At 41.3% G+C, this 13,628-nt stretch overlaps 1 protein-coding gene across 1 annotated transcript in view; it reads left to right on the top strand.

Moving 5' to 3' along the window:
* Positions 1–13,628, top strand: part of TAGAP (T cell activation RhoGTPase activating protein) — a 101,330-nt gene that overhangs the window by 6,578 nt on the left and 81,124 nt on the right. The gene's annotated exons all lie outside the window — the stretch shown is intronic.

Raw genomic sequence — 13,628 nt, 5'->3', positions numbered from 1 at the left:
TTTTTTTTTTTTGCCCCACTGTATATGCTTAGAGTCAAATAGGCACAAAGTACACTGCTCAAAAAAACTAACATAACACATCCTAGATCTGAATGAATGAACTAATCATATGAAATACTTTCGTCTTTACATAGTTGAATGTGCTGACAACAAAATCACACAAAAATCAAATTTATCAGCCATGAAGGTCTGGATATGGAGTTACACTCCAAAATCAAAGTTTAAAACCACACTACAGGTGTCAGGATCCGGGTACTGTGAGGATACTGGTGGTGGATCCTCTGTGTCAGTGGGGTGATGACGTGGGCCGTACCAGGGGAACGGAGTCTAAGGGGTTACTGGTTTTCACCAGAGCCTACCGCAAAGCGGGATGGACTTGCTGCGGCAGGTATGCCCCAGGTCGTTCCACCCGATAGCGGCTCAACCCCAACTGACGGCTGAGATAGGTGCGGTACAAAGGATTAGGCAAGAGCAAGGTCGGACGTGGCAGCAAGGATCGTAGTCAGGGGCAACGGCAGAGGGTCTGGAACACTGGCTTGGGACATACAAGGAACGCTTTCACTGGCACAAGGGCAACAAGATCCGGCGATGCTGGGAAGGGGAAGTGAGGTAATATAGGCTAGGACACACGTGTATGCACTAATTGGGCCAGGCGCCAATCGGAGCCACATTGATATATCATCTTTTTACGCTTTTTGTATGGCATACTTTTCACATTACAATCCCATAGATTTTTAACAATTCTGGAGGATAATAAACCTGTAACAGAAGCAGGAATTTCATTGGCTTTGAAGATACCTCAGAAACCCGTCTCAGGTCTTGTTCTTGTCATCTCTATAAATTGCTCAGGAGAACCAACTTAATCTTTATTGGATTACCTAATAATTTCTATAATAGAATATGTACCGTATTTTTCGCCGTATAAGACGCACTTTTTCTTCCCCAAAACTGGGGGGGAAAAAGTCGGTGCGTCTTATACGGCGAATACACCCCTATCGCGGTGGTCCCTGCGGCCATCAACGGCCGGGACCAGCGGCTAATACAGGACATCACCGATCGCGGTGATGCCCTGTATTAACCCTTCAGACGCGGCGATCAAAGCTGACCGCCGCGTCTGAAGGGAAAGTGACACTAACCCGGCTGTTCAGTTGGGCTGTTCGGGACCGCCGCGATTTCACTGCGGCGGTCCCGAACAACCCGACTGAATAGCCGGGTTAGTGCTTACAGGACACTGGGGGGACCTTACCTGCCTCCTCGGTGTCTTCTCCGTTCAGGGATCCCCTGTATGCCGGCGCTCTCCTTCCTCGTCATCACGTCGTCGCGTACGTGCATCGGCGTGCGTAATGATGTGATGGCGGCGACGGAGAGCAAGGATACCCGGCCGGCAGCAGAGACGTTCCAGAGCGACGGGGACACGGCGACAGCAATGCAGCGACATCCAGGGCAGCGGTGATGGGTCCGGAGCGGCGGGGACACGTGAGTATTACCTCCTCCTGCAGTGGTCTTCAATCTGCGGACCTCCAGATGTTGCAAAACTACAACTCCCAGCATGCCCGGACAGCCAACGGCTGTCCGGGCATGCTGGGAGTTGTAGTTTTGCAACATCTGGAGGTCCGCAGGTTGAAGACCACTATTGGGTTCAAAATCTTTATTTTTTTTAGATTTTGCCCCTAAAAATTGGGTGCGTCTTATACGCCGGTGCGTCCTATAGGACGAAAAATACGGTAAGCATGGAAGTGTCACACTAGCTCTTATTTACATAATTTCCCCTTTGAACTTCAGTACATAAAACATCACCATTAATAAATGCATACAAAGATTAATGGCTGTAATGATTTTTCCATGCAAAAGCCTTAAATATATTAATTTTCATAATACTGATAGTGTACCTCCAATTTGTTTTAGATTTTTGAATTTGTAACAATGTCACAGGTAGTGATCTAAGATCACCAACACAGATAGCATTACTTTCCAATATTCCTTTCCTCTCATTCATATTAGAAAGGTTCTATCATAAAGTCTTCTTACAGCAGCTCAATTGGTTAATATAAGGCAATGGGGTTTTGGAGAGGTTGACTTTTGTCTATCCATACCTGGTCTACCTGGATCGTTGGTAAAGCTCTGATCTGACTTGTTGACTTCCCTAAAACTTGTTGTGTTCTTTTCCCCTCTCTTTCCTTCTTTTCATCCTCCCTACTGTCTATGACTGATTCTTTTTCTTGTTTAATATTCTTTGTCTTAAATATCAGCTGTATCGCTTTAAATGACAAAATAATATTGTGACAAAATGAAGAATAATGTTCAGAAATGTCTTTCTCTTCCAGTACCATGGGCAATATGTTCAAAATGGATTCTCTCTTCACTTTCTTTATACTTTGCAATCTTCATAGTAGGGTATATTTGGTAATAAGTACAGTTTTTTCATATAGTCATTTTTTTCTGGAAGATTTATAAAATTAGGATTATATGAAAAGTGTATTATTATATATCTATTTGTTATTTAATGTGTAGTACAGGAATTTAGTTAAAAAAAATAAAATAAATACATGTGCAGTCATTCTTAACATTTTTTAATAAAGATACTATTTCCAATTGAGTTTAATTGAATCCCAATTGAGTTTAATTGAATCGGTAATAATCGGTTTTCAGTAATATCTTCCAAAAACTAGTATCTGGAGACCAGGACCAGAATATAACTTAGCCCACTCTGCAGAATAAGCACATATAACAAGTTATTGTTATAGAAGATTAGAGGTCCTTATCTATGATACAGCTGTCACTCTTAGCAAATAGCAATATTTGCATATATTAATTAACAAGTAATGTAAAAACATCATAATGTGAAGAAATAAAGTGTTATTATCCTTACCTCTAGCAGCCCGTGGTCCCATTTTCCTTACCAACAAACACTATAAAAAGCTCTACAAACCTCCTTATCAAAGATTATCAAAATTATCAAACATAACAATGGCTTAGAGGTTACAAATTCTGTCTGCTCTATATTTAATAAACATCTGCAGCTGTTCATTTTTTGCTGCCTCAAATTTTATTAAAGTGTACCTGTCTATCACAGAAAAGACATAATGCTTATATCTGTTACTGATTAGGTCATGGGTCGGGTGAGGGGTCAGTACATCAGGGGTCGTTAGGTGAGGGGAACATTACACGAGCCCGCGGATCGGGTCCGCATTAAAACCGGCAATGTGCTGGCAATGATGGACATCGTTGTTCCAAAGATGTTCCTGATGCTGCATGGTAAAAAGGCGTAAACGCAAAAAAAATTCCAAACAGCGAAATTGCTGATTTTTTTTTTTGTCACATCACGTCCCAGAATAAACGTCATAATAAGGGATCAAAAAGTCATATATAAGCAAAAGTGAAACAAGAGAAAATTCCAGCACCGCGGTCACGGAGTAAGAACGCTGCTTTATTGTTTATTCATCGACAGTGACTCGTTTCGTCAGAAGTAGACGCCTTAGTCGTACTAATTCGTAGTACGACTAAGGCGGCTACGTCCCGCAAAACTCATCACTCCTTGGTTCGTGTATGCTGTGTTTTATGTTCCTGTCAATGAATAATATCCAATAAAGCAGCGTTCTTATTCCGTGACCGTGGTGCTGGAATTTCCTCTTGTTTGGCTATCCTATGCATGCTGTCCTTACGCTTCCATACACCTGAGACTGAACGGGTGGTGAGCTGGACTTTAGTGGTACCATTAAAAACTACAGCTCATGGCACAAAAAATGAACACTAGCATAGCTAGTACTGATCCATAGAAAGAAAGCATGTCAGATTTACCGTATTGTGAACCCTGAAAAAATGATTGCCCCACAAAATTGCGCAATTAAATTTTTATTTTGCCTTACATATATGTTTCCCAAATAAGAAGCCCTAATACAACTTTGTCAGTGGTAAAATAAAAAAATGATGGGTCTTAGAATGTAAGGAGCAAAAAAACTTGAGCCAAAAAAAAAAAAATTGTCACACGATTACATGTTAAGATACCTTAAAAAAATAACTAAAAAGAGGAATCTGTACATCAAAAAATAGCATCACCAAGTCTCATAAAAAGGTGTAAGAATTAAAACATCAGAGCATCATGGCCAGATATTTATATAGATGATATATAAATTGGGGCCGCCATCAGGGGGGTACAGCCAGTACTCTCGTAAGGAGCCCGAGCTGCAACCCCCTGCAGCTACCGCAGCACAGAAGCAGGGGACCGCTGTCTACACAGCGGTTTCCTGCTTCCATGGCCGGTCCAGGACACATTAAACTATAAGCGTGTCTTACAGGCGCGCCTATTGTTCAATGCGGCGCTTGGGCTCGGCTGATTGACAGAGCAAAGCGCCATTGGCTCCTCGCCCTGTCAATCACTCTCGTGGCCCACCCACATTATGCAGGTGCCGACAAGAGGCTCGGGCTGCCGTCCTCTGCGCTCCGGCACATGAATGATGTCATCATCATGCGCCGGAGCAAACAGATACATAGACCTAGTTAAGAGCATATATGTAAGGAAGGAACAGAAAAAAAGAGAGAAAAGGTGCTCTCTAAGTGCAGTATTTTACAGCAGATAAAACACAGGAGTGTATTAATAGTACTGGTTAGACGTTCCACTCACCTTCAGTGTTGCGCAGCAGGCACAACACTGTGAAGCACATGTATGAGTGTATGAACTCAATAACGGTCCTTGCAGCAGCCTTGTGTCCTAGTCCCGATCATCAATGATGGCGGTCGTGCAGAAATGGGTAATGGAGAGGTATGCACCTTTCCCTGGTGAGGATCACACAGCGGCGCTAGCAGGAAGCTGTCAGTCAATCATGTACGGGAACAGCAGAAGTAAAACCAAGCAGGTTTATTGGTTTAAAATGAAACAGGTACAGAGACAACGCGTTTCGCAAGGATCCCCTTGCTTCGTCAGGTCGTAATATACAGTTTTGTAGGCTGAAGAGGACACCAGTCACTGACTACACCCGGGCTGTAGGTCCTGAGGGAAGAGGCTGACTAATCTCCAATAGATTTACCACATAACACACATTGAGGACGTCGTCCCCTCAGTCCCTAATTCATGTGCCAATGGTTTTTCGCGCCGTTTTCACGAAAACAGTTGGCAGATGAGTTAGGGACTGAGGGGACGATGTCCTCAATGTGTGTTATGTGGTAAATCTATTGGAGATTAGTCAGCCTCTTCCCTCAGGACCTACAGCCCGGGTGTAGTCAGTGACTGGTGTCCTCTTCAGCCTACAAAACTGTATATTACGACCTGACTAAGCAAGGGGATCCTTGCGAAACGCGTTGTGTCTGTACCTGTTTCATTTTAAACCAATAAAACTGCTTGGTTTTACCTCCGCTGTTCCCGTACATGATTGACTGACAGCTTCCTGCTAGTGCCGTTGTGTGATCCTCACCAGGGAAAGGTGCATAGCTCTCCATTACCCATATACCTAGTTAAGCAAGAATAAAAGACGGTTCAAAGATCTTCTGCCATTATTTTGTATACCCTCTATATAAATATCTGGCCATGTTGCTCTGATGTTTTTAATTTTTCTATTTTTCTATGAGACCTTGGTTTTTCATGTATTGATTCCTTATTCATTAAAAAAAAATTATGTATCTTATCACGTCTAGCCTTGTTTTCTGAAACTGACAACTAGTTCACCCACCTTAAACCCAATAAACAGGGTTATAATGTAGGTAAACTGTATTAAAAAAAGGTATAAATTACCTAGATCCATGGTCCGGTTCTAGAGAGAGACCCATTATTAGCTGGCATTGCTAATATGTTAATTACCAGCCCCATTGCGCAGAGCCGACGATTAACATATTAGCAATGTCGGCTAATGATATCTCTGAAACCAGACCTTCGATCTGGGTAAATTATATCTCATTTTCAATCTAATTTAATTATATCTCAGTTTATTGAGTTTAGTGTGGGTAAATCGGCTGCCAGTTTCACTTTTTAATAACATTTTCGATATTTACTCCTTTTTCTCTTGTTTGGTAGCATTGTGTTGTATGAAAATAGATGTAGAAAAATTGATAAAAATTAATTGGGAGATATTTGGAGCTACAACATTGAAACATGTGATTCCACTCTTTCATGCTACTTGATTTTACACTGTATTATTATAAGTTAAGTCTGTTATTTTTCAAAAGTCTCATGACAGAATTCTAGTCACTTTGCACTCATCCATCCTCCCAGTGAAGTATAAATAATTCAGTCAGGTGGTTCTAAATTCCAAAGGTTTAGAAGAATCTTTAACCTTGCAGATTTATTAACCCACTCTTCAGGCAAGGTATACGCTGCTAGTTGAAGATTCGATATATATTTTGATGATGAAGAAACTGAATAGTCTTCCAATTGTTATATATATTCTCTAATTAGATTTAAAAAAAAATCTATAAAAATGTTCCTGTCAACGGTAAAGGTTACTATTCTTTGTAAACATTACACCATAGGAAGTGTATTTGCCCTACTAACTAATTCCATATGGTATTGATTACATGTTCATGTTAGTGAATCATAAGAAAAAAGCACAACAAATAATTAATGTATATAATCAATGTGTAAATAATGTTGATTTTCACAGATTTCAGGGGAATCAAAAGCTTAAAATACAGCAGATGTTCTTTCTAAGGGCAATTATTGGCCGAACAGACTAATGTCGCCTTGTGCAATAGGGCTAGTGATCAGGTGACGAATAAGCAAATGCTTAAAAATTAGGGGATAGGTGGCCAATGGCTGATTGCAGGAAGGGGCAAGCTAGATCCTCAAGCCTTGTAATATGTAATTGAGCACCAATCTGCAACATCAGCTACAGTCTACAGTGTGGACTCGTGCTGTCTAATAGGGCCTAATAGGGCATAAACACTTTCTAATAGTGTCGGGAAAGTCAGTTTGGCATGAGTAACCACGCATACAGAGCTGACAGGAATACAAGGATAAAGTGTCATGTGGTAACCAGGAAACCGGGGTTGGGGTGGTGTTGGTCTGCAAACAGAACACACTCTTTGCTTAGTTGAGGCATGCTATTGAGTGTCATTGGATTATCAATGAATTCAAACACAATAATAGTGTCTGTAAGTATACATATATTGAGTATAATAGGATAGCGGCAATGAACAAATCACGAACTACTATATGTGTGTATATGTATATGTATGTGTATATATATATATATATAATATATATATTGTGTATTTACATACATTTATACACATACATTACATATAGTTATACTTATTTAGGCAAATAGACATGATATTAAAACTTCTATGTACTATGCACAGAATATGGCAGAAACATCATAAATCAAAATAACTAAAGCAATTTTAAATTCTCTAAATAAACCCTTAAAATGTAATGTATAAATTCTAGTTGTTTAGGGTTATTCTTTCACTTAACTTATCTAACTTTGGCTTGGTTTGACACCATCCGGCAATGAAATAAGGTCCTAAACACTTTTGTAACGCTCTAAAGCCCCGTATAACACTGTTAAGAATGCATTCAAGTAGTTTTAAAGTGTTTTTAAGGCGGAGTTATGGTGACACGTGGTAACTCATGGTAACTAGCAGCTTCTTTAATGCACCTGCAGATTTTTGAGGCTTATGTACACTAAAAACTAAAGTGGCATAAAGTGTCCCTGGTTGACGGTAGATGCCTACAGGTGTTAAAATGCAATGGAGGCATTGAAAACTGCAGTGGTTTTAATAATGTTTAAAAAAGAATCCCTTTTTGGGAGTGACAACAGCTTTTAGTCTGTCAAGCAAAAAAGATGGCATGGACTTCTCCAAGCAGCAGACTGGCATTAGCCAGCGTACAGCAGGAGGTGGTGAACTGGTGTTACTAATAGTAGCCAACGTACAGTAGGGGTGGTGGTTGTGTCTAATCAGTGGCATCTGGCACAGGAGGTTTAAATTTCTCACTGATCCATGCCTGATTCATTTTAGTAAACTTCAGTTTTTCACGCTGCTGGCTGACAATCTTGTTTGCTTCAGGGTGACTCTGCCACCTGCTGCGCTGAACAATCTCTAAGAAGCTACACTAGAGGGTAGACAAGACAGGACACCCAGGGCAAACTGTGAAAACTCTGGCCAATGGTTGTTCAGGTGGTGGCGTACATTTCTGTGATGACAATTCCTGTCAGGGGGGAATACTGTATGCAGACACTTGGTCATCATGTGCTTATGTGCTCTAATACCTTCAACCAGGAAGGTATAAGGCAAGTTTGACTTTCCATCTATGCTGCTTGCACACAACAAGGAATATATAATACGTGTTTAAGGAAACCAATAATATTTACGAAAACTTTGTTAACAGGATAGATGCGTGTCACATAAAAATGTAATTCATTGGGATTTTATGGAATTGTGGTAGCCCTTGGGGGATGTTGGTAGTGGGGGTATTGTTTCGGTAGATGAGAGGTTAATGTTAACCCTATAGTTTGTGACGCCAGGCTGAGGGCTAATATGCTGACGTAATTCTCCGGCCTATCACCGCCCTTCCCAGTAACGATAGGTGCATGTAATGAAATGACTGAAGGTCCACAAGGTACTTGAACTTTGGTAACTTTACTTAAGTGCTTGCGGTATATCCAAGATACAATAACAGTCTCTCAGGAATACAGTCTTTATATAGCTCAATGACTGACAGTTGTTGTGGACCTTGAAATAGATTAAAGTCTCTGAATTTAGGGTAATTATTGCAGATCCGTCCGGATTTAGGGGATAGATAAGGTCTGGTGATCTTGCAGAGTGCGTGGGGATTGATACACTCAGAAATTAGAAGTTATCGGCCGTCACCGCAAGGTTCAGGCCTAGACTCACTGATATCAGCAGCGCAGATGCTTCTTGCTTGCTTGCACAGGAACAAGAGAGCGAGCAATGGCCACCGCTACCTTATATGGGCAGGGGCGGGGTGAATCTGATTGGTCCGACCATCCGTCACTCACTGTTACACAGTGTGATGGGATTAACTACGTCACAAGGACCTCCAAAGATCCTAAAGCAGAAATACCATAGAGTTCACTTAACCACGTGACCCGCAGGTCCTACTATGCCACAGACAGGTAATTAACTATTTATAGGGCATCTATATAATATTTACATGCTTCCTAAGTAAGCTACTGGAGCAATAACTATCTGGATGAGAAGTGACTGGGGTGAACTAAGCAATGGAGACCCCGATGTCCTAGGGACTCTGGCTAAGGGGACCCACACACACAGGTACCGGATAGGATACGGTACCGGGACACCACAGAATCAACACTCATTAAATAGTCCATCATTTGGAAGTGTTTCTGTGTGGTGGATGTATACTCAGCAATACAGCATGGAGTGTTACTCCCATCATTCTCTACATGCACTTGGAGGATTTTCGAGATGACAAACATATCAAAAGATCCTACTGCTAGAGCCTCATATAAGCCCCCTTCATGTACAGCACACCCCCTGTATGCAAATCCCAGTTGTCTATCTATACTATGTTCCTCTTTTATATTGTAGTTGTCCTCCCCTACAATTCCTAGTTTTAACACTCCTCCAACCTCCTGGCTATTTTCTTCCCAAGCCCAGCTGCACCCTCCTGATTTAGGTTCAGCCCGTCCCTACCATAGAGACTGTAGCCGGCAGTTCAGCCCAGTTCTCCATGAACCCTACATTAAATGAGCCTACATTTCAAAGTTTAAAAGAGGCAGTTAATATTAAGATAGTCAGTCAGATAGACGGGCACCCAGGCAAAACTAAAAGGCTATAAGGGATTAAAATCTTACTCCTTTAGGACTAAAAGAAAAAAGAAGAAGAAAAAGCTTTGTATATGGGAGCACCCTTATCAAGATGCCAGATTAGCTATCTCCAGAGGGGGGAGATGGGAGATATTTTATCTGTATAGGGGATGGGAGGGTTAGCATGGGCCTATGGGTCTATCCTGTCTCTAAATGCCCTATTATAAAATCACCCTATCACCCTATACCATAAAAAGGGCGGTCCCGCTCTGGAACCTCCTATCACACACTATCACATATCTATACTAGGAGGTGCAATTTACGCCTATGGGCTGCCTACAGCCCTCCCTCACTACCTATCCCCACCTCCCATACATCTCCCCCCTCTTTCAAGCTATATGTAACAACCAAAATGAAGCTGTTCATTCAGGTCCCCAGGGGCAGTTGTTTGCAACTGAAAAATCCAACGTACCTCTAAGATCAAAAGGTCCCAGTCTCCTCCCCGCAGTGGTGGTCTAATGTGTTCTATTCCTACACATCTAAGACATCACCCATCACCCCCATGTACTGCATGTATGTGATTTGCTACTGATGTGTTTCTTCTATGTCGCACATCCCCTAGATGTTCTAGTATACTTTTCATCTTGCCTACATATAAAACTGGAGATGGGCATGATGCAACATAGATGACACCCTTTGTGGAACAATTTGTAAAGCTCTTTATGTATGTAGGTTTCTTTGTTCCAGCAACAACTTTTGTTTTGTTCACATATTTACAAGCTTTACAATGTCCACATACATAGTATCCTTTCAAGGGGGTGCTCCTCTCTAACCATGTCTTTGGTTGTATATGTTCTGGTTGTAAATGACTTTGTACAGGGTGGGCCATTTATATGGATACACCTTAATAAAATGGGAATGGTTGGTGATATTAACTTCCTGTTTGTGGCACATGAGTATATGTGAGGGGGGGAAACTTTTCAAGATGGGTGGTGACCATGGCGGCCATTTTGAAGTCGGACATTTTTTTAACTCCTTAAGGACACATGACATACCGCTATGTCATGTTTCCCGGTCCTGCAATATAACGCGGTGTTACAGTCATAGTGAAGCCGGGACCCGCCGCTAATAGCGCGCGGCACTGATCGCTAAAAACGAAAGTGAAAGTGCCCGGCTAGCTCAGGGAGCTGTTCGGGATCGCCGTGGTATAATCGCGGCATCCCGAACAGCTGTACTACAGGAGGAAGATCTCTTACCTTCCTTCCTGCAGTCCGATCGCGGATTGAATGCTTCAAGCCTGAGCTCCAGGCTTGAGCAATCAATCACCGATTTCACTGATTGTTGCCATGCAACGGCAATGCAGCAGTCTGTGAATGAAATCAGCCATTGCAAGCTGATAGGTCTCTATGGCACCTATCAGCTTGCAAAAAAAAAGTGTGAAAAAAAAAGTTAACCCTTTCAGGTATTCCCTTCTGAATTAAAAGTTTGAATCACCTGGCATTTCCTAGTAACAAAATAAAACAGTGTAAATAAAAATACACATATGTGGTATCACCGCGTGCGGAAATGTCCGACTTATAAAAATATACCACTTTTTAAACTGCACGTTCAATGGCGTACGCGCAAAAAAATTCCAAAGTCCAAAATATTGCATTTTTGATCACTTTTTATACCACAAAAAAGTGAATAAAAAGTGACAGTCTGATCAGAACAAAAATGGTACCGCTAAAAACATCAGATGAGGGCGCAAAAATGAGCCCTCAGAGCGCCCTGAAAACAGAAAAATAAAAGTTATAGGGGTCAGAAGATGACAATTTTAAACGTATAAATTTTCCTGCATGTATTCATGATTTTTTTCTGAAGTGACACAAAATCAAACCTATACAAGTAGGGTATCATTTTAACCGTATGGACCTACAGAATAAAGATAAGGTGTAATTTTTGCCGAAAAAGGTACTGCGTGAAAACAGAAGCCCCCAAAACTTACAAAATTAGTGTTTTTTTTCATCAATTTTGTCGCACATTGATTTTTTTTTTTCCCAGTTTCACCGTAGATTTTTGGGTAAAATGACTAATGTCATTACAAAGTAGAATTAGTGACGCCAAAAAATAAGTCATCATATAGAATTTTAAGTGAAAATTTTTAAGAGTTATGATTTTTTAAAGTTAAGGAGGAAAAGTTGAAAATGAAAAAAGGGAAAAAGCCCCGGTCCTTAAGGGGTTAATCCAACTTTTGTTTTTTCAATAGGAAGAGGGTCATGTGACACATCAAACTTATTGGGAATTTCACAAGAAAAACAATGATGTGCTTGGTTTTAACATAACTTTATTCTTTCATGAGTTATTTACAAGTCTCTGACTACTTATAAAATGTGTTCTATGTGCTGCCCATTGTGTTGGATTGTCAATGCAACCCTCTTCTCCCACTCTTCACACACTGAAAGCAACACCGCAGGAGAAATTCTAGCACAGGCTTCCAGTATCCGTAGTTTCAGGTGCTGCAGAATGGGCAAAATAAAAATTGGAACAGGACCCTCAGTTTATGCAGAATATTTTGCTCAGTGATGAGGCAAACTTTTGTGTGAATGGTGAAGTTAACAAACAAAACCACCGCTATTGGTCTGACACTAACCCACATTGGATAGATCCCTCCAAGACTGTTAGAACACAAAAATTGATGGTATGGTGTGGTATATGGGGTACAAAGATAGTGGGGCCATTCTTCATCAATGGAAACCTCAAGGTCACTGGATATGTGAAATTGCTACATGATGATGTGTTTCCCTCTTTATGCACTGAAGCTGGCACGTTCCCTGAGTTTTTCCAGCAAGATGGTGCACTACCACATTATGGGTGTCAGGTCCCAGCATTCCTAGATGAACAGTTTCCTGGAAAGTGGATTGGTCGTCGTAGGCCAGTTGAATGGCCGCCAAGGTCTCCTGATCTGACCCCCTTAGACTTTTATCTTTGGGGTCATCTGAAGGCAATTGTCTATGCTGTGAAGATACGAGATGTGCAGCACCTGAAACTACGGATACTGGAAGCCTGTGCTAGCATTTCTCCTGTGGCGTTGCTATCCGTGTGTGAAGAGTGGGAGAAGAGGGTTGCGTTGACAATCCAACACAATGCGCAGCACATTGAACACATTTTATAAGTGGTCAGAAACTTGTAAATAACTCATGAAAGAATAAAGTTACGTTAAAACCAAGCACATCATTGTTTTTCTTGTGAAATTCCCAATAAGTTTGATGTGTCATATGACCCTCTTCCTATTGAAAAAACAAAAGTTGGATTCAAAATGGCCAACTTCAAAATGACCACCATGGTCACCACCCATCTTGAAAAGTTTCCCCCCCCCTTACATATACTAATGTGCCACAAACAGGAAGTTAATATCACCAACCATTCTCATTTTATTAAGGTGTATCCATATAAATGGCCCACCCTGTACAAGGAGGTCTCCTAGATTGGGTCCTCGTCTATAGGTTATAAGGGATCTATCTCCCACTACCTGTTTCAAATCAATGTCCATTTTTAGAATTTCCCAATGGTCAGATATTATCGACCCGATGTGGTTCACTGCTCTATTGAATGTGCCCACAATTCTTGTCAGGCCCTCACTCGATGACTTAATCCTTGGGGTAAGGAGTTCATCCCGGGTCTTGGATAATGCTGTCTTATATGCATTCCGTAAAATATAATCTTGGTACCCTCTGTACAAAAATCTTTGTCTCAAATCCCTGGCTTGCGTAAGAAAATCATTTGTTGTCGAACAGGAGGATATACTGCCCCTTCGGTAACCCCCTTTTTAGGGGGACCGGGTGGCAGCTCTTCCACCTCAGACTGTTCGTGGAGGTCTTTTTACTAAAGATTGTACTCTGAAGTTTCCCTTCTATATCCTTATAA

This window comes from Hyla sarda, chromosome 3, assembly GCF_029499605.1.
Source record: "Hyla sarda isolate aHylSar1 chromosome 3, aHylSar1.hap1, whole genome shotgun sequence".
Taxonomy (NCBI): domain Eukaryota; kingdom Metazoa; phylum Chordata; class Amphibia; order Anura; family Hylidae; genus Hyla; species Hyla sarda.
This window is presented reverse-complemented; position numbering and strand designations above follow the sequence as displayed.